The 8,890-nt window shown below is 46.6% G+C and overlaps 1 protein-coding gene across 2 annotated transcripts in view; it reads left to right on the top strand.

The window, feature by feature from the left end:
* Nucleotides 1–337: 337 nt before the first annotated feature.
* TMEM50B (transmembrane protein 50B) overlaps nt 338–8,890 on the top strand; it is a 52,776-nt gene continuing 44,223 nt past the window's right edge. Inside the window, exon 1 of one of the 2 annotated variants that reach the window (XR_012241794.1) lies at nt 338–722. The gene's annotated coding sequence lies outside the window, so the exon portion shown is untranslated. The remainder of the gene's footprint in view (nt 723–8,890) is intronic. The other variant, XM_073617157.1, reaches the window with a different exon arrangement.

The following is an 8,890-nucleotide window of genomic DNA, read 5'->3' as shown; positions in this document are numbered from 1 at the left end:
TGTAAACATTTTTTAAACAAAGAGATTTTTAAGGGTAAAAGTTTGTCGCCATTCCACGAGGGGGCGCAATTTTGAAGCGTGAAGTGTTGGGTATCAATTTAATCAGTGTAACACCATCTTTCACAATATAGAAAAAAATTGTGCTAACTTTACTTTTGTCTTATTTTTTTTAATTCAAAAAATGTATTTTTTTCCAAAGTGCACTTGTAAGACCGCTGCGCAAGTACGGTGTGACAGAAAGTATTTCAACGACCGCCATTTTATTCTCTAGGGTGTTAGAAAAAATATATATATATATATATAATGATTGGGGGTTCTTAGTAATTTAAGTAATTTAGGTAAAAAACCTGTAAACACCAAATCTCAAAACGAGGCTCTGTCCTTAAGTTGTTAAAGTTCATTTAAAAAAAAAAAAAAAAAAAGGTGGAGTGGAAGGTCACTTATTTCCTGCCAAAGGTGGAACGCCAGTCTTCACTTCCTCGAATTGTGTCTAATGTCTATTGAATGTTTGTTACATTAAAGTTCATTAAAAAAAAAAAAAAAGGTAGGGTGGAGGCCACATGTTTCCTGTCAAAAGTGGAGCTCCAAGTCTGCAGCCAAACCCCTTCTTGATACTGATTGGGCGGCGTGGAGCAGGCGATTGGAGGGAGAGGAACACGCCCCCGGACGCCGTGACGTATCGGATTGTATTGGAGAAATTTTGCCAGAGAGAACTGCAGAGGGTAAGTGAGGGACTCGTTCAGTGCTGGGCGTGGCTTGAGTGTTGCTGGGCACACGGATACCCCATGTCCTGTGTATTCCCTGCCAGGCCAGAGGGTCATGTGACCTGCAGGGGGACTAGAAGTGTCAGCATGCCTGGCTGGGTGCAGTGCAGAGTATGGGGTGGGAGGGCTCATAATGTGATTAATGTATTCCTCACTTCCTTCCATTCCAAACCATAACATTATATCTGTTCAGGGGAAGTAGCTGGGAATGGCACTGACTGTATGGCAGCTCTGTGTGTTATAATCAGGGGACTTCTCTACAATAAAATGCTGGTTTATCCTTTATAATTTCACTGCTGATCTCCTCCAGCTTCTTTCAGCCACTTTCTGCCCACATCATTGCTGTGGCTTGGCTTCCCGGTGTTCTGACATATAGTGTCCTCCTACCAGATAGTGTCCGCCCCGTACAGTACGGAGCAGCAGGAGATGCCGAAAATGTCCGAAGTTGATCAGCTGACCATCAGCTGTACACGGCGCTCGGGCACCTGTTAGCGATGGCTGTATAAGAGGGCCCCTCGCCACGCTTCGGGCACGGCCTTGCTGCGCTCGGCAACTATTTATTCTAACTCTATGTCCACTTGGATAGTAGGGAATGATCTTGGACATAGGGTAAGAATAAATGCGCAGGCGCCGTGTACAGCTGACGATCAGCTGTTGAACTTCGGAGACTTTCGGCGTCTCGTTTGTCCTTCGTACTGCGCCTGCGCAGTACAGGGCGGACACTTCTGGATAGGGGACTGTATTCGACAAGACACCGGCAGTGCCAACAATGGTCCCGAGTGCCGTGCAACATGTCAGTGCTTGTAGTCTCCGCCTGGAGGGTGTGGGGCAGTGTGACCACTCAGAAGTACAGTTGGGAGATGGTTGTCACCTCAGAACAGGAAGTGCCTGAAAAATAACTTTTATGGCAGGATCACTGATTTATTTATTTATTTTTTAACCACTTGCTGACTAGGCTTTTTTTTCTGGCACTTTTCGTCTACGAGTTTAAATCAGTATTTATTGCTCGAAAATGACTTCTAGCTCCCCCCAAACCCTATACTTTTTTTTTTTTTTTTTTTTTTTTTTTTTTTTTAGCAGAGACCCTAGGGAACAAAATGGCAATCGTTGCAATATTTTTAATCTCATGCAGTTTATGCGCAGTGGTTTTGCAAACACAATTTTTGGGGAAAAAAAATGCACTTTAATGAATTAAAAAAACAAAACAAAATATAATATTCACACCAGTTTTTTTGTATAATGTGAAAGATGATGTTACGCCGAGTAAATAGATAGCCAACATGTCACGCTTTAAAATTGCGCACGCTCGTGCAAAGGCGACAAACTGCGGTACTTAAAAATCCCCATAGACAACGCTTTAAATGCCTTAACAGGTTACCAGTTTAGAGTTATGGAGGAGGTCTAGTGCTGGAATTGCGGCTCTCGCTCTAACGTTTGAGGCGATACCTCACATGTGTGGTGCGAATACCGTTTACATATGCACATGCAGCGTGAAGACATACATAGAATGGCCGACAATAAATTCATATTCATTTAAATTATTTTCGGAATCGCGAAAATTCGGAACTTCGGATATTTACGAATTAACAAATTTGTCGAAGTTCGTTAAAAAATGAATTTGGAACTAAACGGATTGCACAGGTCTACTGATCACTGTAATAATGTCACAAGGTCCCAAAAAAGTGTCAAAAGTGTCCGGTCTGTTCGCCGCAATGTCGCAGTCCCACTAAAAATTCGAAGATCGCCATCACTAGTAAAAAAAAAAAAAAAAAAAAAAATATTTTAAAAATGCCATAAATCTATCTCCTAATTTGTAGACGCTATAACTTTTGCGCAAACCAATCAATATACATTTATTACGATTTTTTTATTTTATTTTATTTTTTTACCAAAAATCTGTACAATAGAAGAATACATATTGGCCTAAACTGGCCTAAGCCAATGAGGAGGGAGTTGCAGTAGTCGAGGAGGGAGATGACCAGGGAGTGGATTAGAAGCTTTGTGGTGTCATTGGTTAGGAAGGGGCGTATCTTGGAGATGTTGCTGATGTTGTTGATGTTTGGCCAAGACCAAAGAGCTGTCCAAGGATGTCAGGGACAAGATTGTAGACCTACACAAGGCTGGAATGGGCTACAAGACCATGAGAGGGTGACAACAGTTGGTGCGATTATTGGCAAATGGAAGAAACATAAAATAACTGTCAATCTCCCTCGGTCTGGGGCTCCATGCAAGATCTCACCTCGTGGAGTTTCAATGATCATGCGGACGGTGAGGAATCAGCCCAGAACTACACAGAAGAATCTTGTCAATGATCTCAAGGCAGCTGGGACCATAGTCACCAGGAAAACAATTGGTAACGCACTACACCATGAAGGACTGAAATCCTGCAGTGCCCGCAAGGTCCCCCTGCTCAAGAAAGCACATGTACAGGCCCGTCTGAAGTTTGCTAATGAACATCTGAATGATTCAGAGGAGAACTGGGTGAAAGTGTTGTGGTCAGATGAGACCGAATTCAAGCTCTTTGGCATCAACTCAACTTGCCGTGTTTGGAGGAGGAGGAATGCTGCCTATAACCCCAAGAACACCATCCCCACCATCAAACATGGAGGTGGAAACATTATGCTTTGGAGGTGTTTTTCTGCTAAGGGGACAGGAGAACTTCACCGCATCAAAGGGACGATGGATGGGGCCATCTACCGTCAAATCTTGGGTGAGAACCTCCTTCCCTCAGCCAGGGCATTGAAAATGGGTCGTGGATGGGTATTTCAGCATGACAATTACCCAAAACACACGGCCAAGGCAACAAAGGAGTGGCTCAAGAAGAAGCACATTAAGGTCCTGGAGTGTCCTAGCCAGTCCCCAGACCTTAATTACCGTATTTATCGGCGTATAACACGCACCGGCGTATAACACGCACCCCAATTTAGGAGGGAATTTTAAGGAAAAAAAAACTTTTAGGAGGGAAGTTGAAGGGAAAAAAACTTACATTTAAATGCCCATCATTGCAGCCTTCTCAGTGCAGCCTTGCCCCAGTGCAGCCATGTCAGTGCAGCCTTGTCAGTGCAGCCTTCCCCAGTGCAGCCTTCCCCAGTGCAGCCTTGTCAGTGCAGCCTTGTCAGTGCAGCCTTCCCCAGTGCAGCCTTCCCCAGTGCAGCCTTCCCCAGTGCAGCCTTGCCCCAGTGCAGCCTTCGATGAACGGTCCCTGCTCCCTGTGCTTCAAAATCGCCGACCGCGATTTGAAAATGGCGCCGCCGGCGCCGAAATACACAGAGCCGGTCCTCGGCTCTTTCCGGCGGCTCTCGTTTACTTTCGGCTCCACTCGTAGTCCCGAGCGGAGCTATCCGAGTAGGTTCGGATAGCTCCGCTCGGGACTACGAGTGGAGCCGAAAGTAAACGAGAGCCGCCGGAAAGAGCCGAGGACCGGCTCTGTGTATTTCGGCGCCGGCGGCGCCATTTTCAAATCGCGGTCGGCGATTTTGAAATTTTGACAGCTCAGGATCGCAGGGTATCGGCGTATAACACGCACCTGCGACTTTCCCCTGATTTTAAGGGGAAAAAAGTGCGTGTTATACGCCGATAAATACGGTATATAGAAAATATGTGGAGGGAGCTGAAGGTTCAAGTTACCAAACGTCAACCTCGAAACCTTAATGACTTGGAGAGGATCTGCAAAGAGGAGTGGGACAAAATCCCTCCTGAGATTTGTGCAAACCTGGTGGCCAACTACAAGAAACGTCTGACTTCTGTGATTGCCAACAAGGGTTTTGCCACCAAGTACTAAGTCATGTTTTGCGAAAGGGTCAAATACTTATTTCACTCATTAAAATGCAAATCAATTTTTAACTTTTTTTGAAATGCGTTTTTCTGGATATTTTTGTTCTGTCCCTCACTGTTAACATAAACCTACCATTAAAATTATAGACTGATCATTTCTTTGTCAGTGGGCAAACGTACAAAATCAGCAGGGGATCAAATACTTTTTTCCCCTCACTGTATATGTATATTATTAGGCGCTCTGAGCTCCTCCGGTGATGGCAGGTTTCCATGCGTTGTGGCCGGTCAGTCCCCTGTTGATGTCGACATCTTCTCTGCTGCTGCCCCTAGGCTTGGTGTTGTTCCTCTTGGGCCATTGGGTGACCACTGATGATGCAATTCCCATGCATGTGCTGAGATGTATACTGCACAGCGCATTGTGCACAGGCAACATACATGTAATAAAAACATGCTAGAGGAGAGAGGGAGAAAATGTTTTATTTTTTTTTTGTCAGGGGAGACTTTGCATGTCTCTTCTGCCAATCTACTCTACCTCCTAGCAATTTTATTTTTTCAGACTTTAGTTCTTCTTTATATGAAATTTTAGGAAATGGGGTAACAAATAGAGGAAATGCAGACAATCGTTATTTTCATATCCAGGTTGAGATTGTAACAATAGACTTTGTTTTACATATTCACCACTTAACGTTTGTCAAACATATAAAAACATCCTGGATTGAATTGGTTTAAACGAGCTTGGTTTTTTTTTTTTTTTTTTTTTTTTTTTTTTAAAGCTGGCAAAGTCCCCAATGTGGTGATTTTTTTTTTTTGGTGACAGGTTCTCTTTGACCACTTGAGTACCAGCCTGTATTACCCCTTCATTTCCAGGCCTATTGTCAGTTTTCAGTGTTGTGATTGCAGCACTGAACCCAAATGAGTTTTATATCATTTTTTTTTTAGACAGATAGAGCTTTCTTTTGGTGGTATTTAAAGAGGGAGTAAACGTCCTTTACTGACTGCTACCTATAGGTAAGCCTGTAATGAGGCTTACCTATAAGTCGTGTAAATATCTCCTAAACTTGCACGGTTTAGGACAGGGGTCTCAAACTCAAATTACCTGAGGGCCACATGACAGATTTTCATATCCCATGGGGGCCTCATGCAAACTTTCAAACGTCAAAAACAATAAACTATACACAGTTGTAATTGCTGCTTGCTACCAGTCACTGCTTACTGCCAGATGCTTGGCAGTGTTTGCTTTGTGTTAGATGAGCCAAGTTTGCTCTAAGTGACGGGTGGGCTGAGAGTGACGGGTGGGCTGAGAGTGACGGGTGGGCTGAGAGTGACGAGTGGGCTGAGAGAGAGAGGTAGGAGGGAGGGCTGAGAGAGGGGGGGTTAAGAGAGTGGGGTCTGAGAGATGGGTGGGCTGAGAGAGATGGGTGGGCTGAGAGAGATGGGTGGGCTGATAGAGACAGGTGGGCTGATAGAGACAGGTGGGCTGAGAGAATAGGGAGGGCTGAGAGAGAAGAGAGGGGGCTTAGAGAAAGGGGGGCTGAGAGAATAGGGTGGGCTGAGAGAGGGGGGCTGAGAGAAAAGGGAGGGCTAGGAGAGAAGGGGGGGGGGCTGAGAGAAGGGGAATGGCTGAGAGAGACGGGTGGGCGAGAAAGGAGGGGGGCTTAGAGAGAGGGGGATGGCTGAGAGAGAGAGGGGGGCTGAGAGTATAGGGATGGCTAAGAGAGAAGGGAGAGGGGCTAATCGAGGGGGGAGGACTGAGAGGGGGTGAGAGGGGAGGGGCCGAGAGAGAGGGGAGGGGGCTTAAAGAGAGGGGGCTGAGAAAGAAGGGAGGGGGCTTAGAGAGAGGGGGCTGAGAGAGGGGGAAGGGCTGAGAGAGAAGGGAGGGGGCTTGGAGAGAGGGGGCTGAGGGAGAAGTGAGGTGGGCTTGGAGAGAGGGGGCTGAGAGAGGGGGAGCTGAGAAAGAAGGGAGGGGGGCTGAGAGAGAAGGGAGGAGGGCTTAGAGAGAGGGGGGCTGAGAGAGAAGGGAGGGGGGCTAAGAGAGGGGGGAGGGGGGCTTAGAAAGAGGGAGGGGGGAGTTGGGGGGAGATGAGAGACCCCTAGCCCTGTTCCTGCAGTCCCACTTCTGTCCCAGTCTCTGTCTGCAGGTGTGTATGATGATGACAGACAGTACCTTCCATACTATGATGTCAGTCTCCTGCTTCGATCCGTCCAATTCCAGCGGCTCCGCAGCAGCCTGCGCCTCCTGTCCTCTGTGACAGCTCTGTGCCCCCAGTGAGGAGCGAGCCTGTCCTCCAGCTTCGGGCCTCACATCAGAGCGCGCAGAGGAACTTGAAGCATGGGGTACGCTGCGCCCGCTTGCCTCCTTGGGAAGGCGGGGTCAGGGAGCGAGGTCAAGAAGGAGGCGGTGCCACGGTGGAGCTCTTCTCCCGAGTCCCGGGCTCTCGGGCTTATCTGCCCTTGGCCGGCCCCTCGTTGTTCACTGCAATGTAGCGATGGATGCCCGGCCGCCCACACCTCCCCAACTTCACACATCAGAGAGCGCCCTGCTCGGCGTGCCACTTATAACCAGTCCGCGGGCCGGTACTTTGAGACCACTGGTTTAGGAGATATTTACATTATAAGCAGCCAGTGACATCACTGGAGCATGCGCTCTGAAGGAACAGCCATCCGCGCCATTCCTTCACAGTCCTGTGCCGTGAACAGCGGCTCCTGCGTGCATGCGCATGAGTGACGTCATCACATCGTTTCCGGCCAGTCACAGAGCCGGAGCCCGCGAACCCGGAAGCAAGGCGGGTGAAGATGGGAGCGCCTGCAGCCTTGACATCGTGGGGCTGGAACAGCTGCGATTTAAGCCAAGTTTCATATAATGTGCAGTATGCAATGCAATTTTTTTTTTCAATTTTTTTTATTCAGTTTTTCAGAATTACAGTAAAACATTATAATGTAATACAAAATAGTGCAAAATGGCTCTGACAATATAAACAGTGAACAATAAGTCAACAATGACGACATGTTGTAAGGGTAAGGAATTAGGGCATTAATCCATGATGATCTACCAATGGGTATTAGGAACTGTGACAGAGTGGTCAACTATAAAAAAAACTGGTATTGAGAAACATATACATTTTATAGTCCTCAAATAGGCCAAACAGCCCATGGGCCTTACATCAGGCCAACTTTGTACATTTGGCAGAGGGGTTAAACATAATTTGCAGTGCAGTAAATGGCTGGGATACCTAGATGAAGAGGAGATGGAGAAACATCCATTCTCTGATCTCCACTGTGACTAATACATCCGGAAACAACAAGGATTTTGGCACTTCCAGTTTCAGAGCTAACATTCCCTGGCTTCTATAACCAGGGAAGGGGCTAATCAATTTTAATTTGTGCTTAGGAGCATTGAAGGAGACATTTGGAGTCTAATAAAGAGGACCTGTCACCTGCCCAATACTATCATTTAGGGGGCTTGTTTAAGTGATCATATTAAAAAATAAATAAATAACACATGTTATACTAACCTGCTCTGTGTAACAATTTTGCACAGAGCAGCCCCAATCCTCCCCTCCCTGTGCTGAGTGCCCCCATAGCAAGCCGTTTGCTATGGGGCACGCATGCAGGCTCTCTCGCGGGCCGCTGTCTGTGTGTTCAATGGCTCTCTCTGCTCACTGGCTGAAAACTGAGATATCACTGTGAATGTCATAGCGAGAGCAATAATTAGGGCCATAATAAATGGTTATCTCTACAATAATAACCTTTTGTACATATTTTCATATTTTTATTGTCTTAAATTATTATTATTATCATTTTTATTATTGTTATTATTATTCAGGATTAATATAGCGCCAACAGTTTGCGCAGCACTTTACAACATGAGGGCAGACAATACAGTTACAATATACAGTAGAACCTCAGATTACAAGCATACTCTGTTCCAGGAGTATGCTCGTAATCCAAAGTACTCGTATATGAAAGCGAGTTTTCCCATTGAAGTCAATGGAAACTAAAATAATTTGTTCCACATTGACTTCAATGGGATGCAATACCGCATGCGGCCAGAGGCAGGGGGCGCCGGAGAGCCTCGGAAACGGCCGAAAAGGCCCGAGCACACTTCGGCTGACCTCGAAAAGACTCCGTTCACGAGCCTTTCCGAGGTTTGCCGAGGTCAGCCGAACTGTCCTCGGGCCTTTCTGTGCATTTCCGATCGGCGCTGTTCGGCTCCGGCTCCCCCTCACCTCAGGCCAAAAGCGGTACTGCACACCGCTCTTGGCCTGAATCGCGCTTGTTTTGCGAGACAACACTCGCAAACCGAGTTAGGATTTTTAGAAATACAGCGCTCGCAAACCGAGGTTCCACTGTAA

This window comes from Aquarana catesbeiana, linkage group LG02 (assembly GCF_042186555.1).
Source record: "Aquarana catesbeiana isolate 2022-GZ linkage group LG02, ASM4218655v1, whole genome shotgun sequence".
Taxonomy (NCBI): Eukaryota; Metazoa; Chordata; class Amphibia; order Anura; family Ranidae; genus Aquarana; species Aquarana catesbeiana.
Note: the sequence above shows the minus strand (reverse complement) of the source record. Positions and strands in the feature narration are given on the sequence as shown.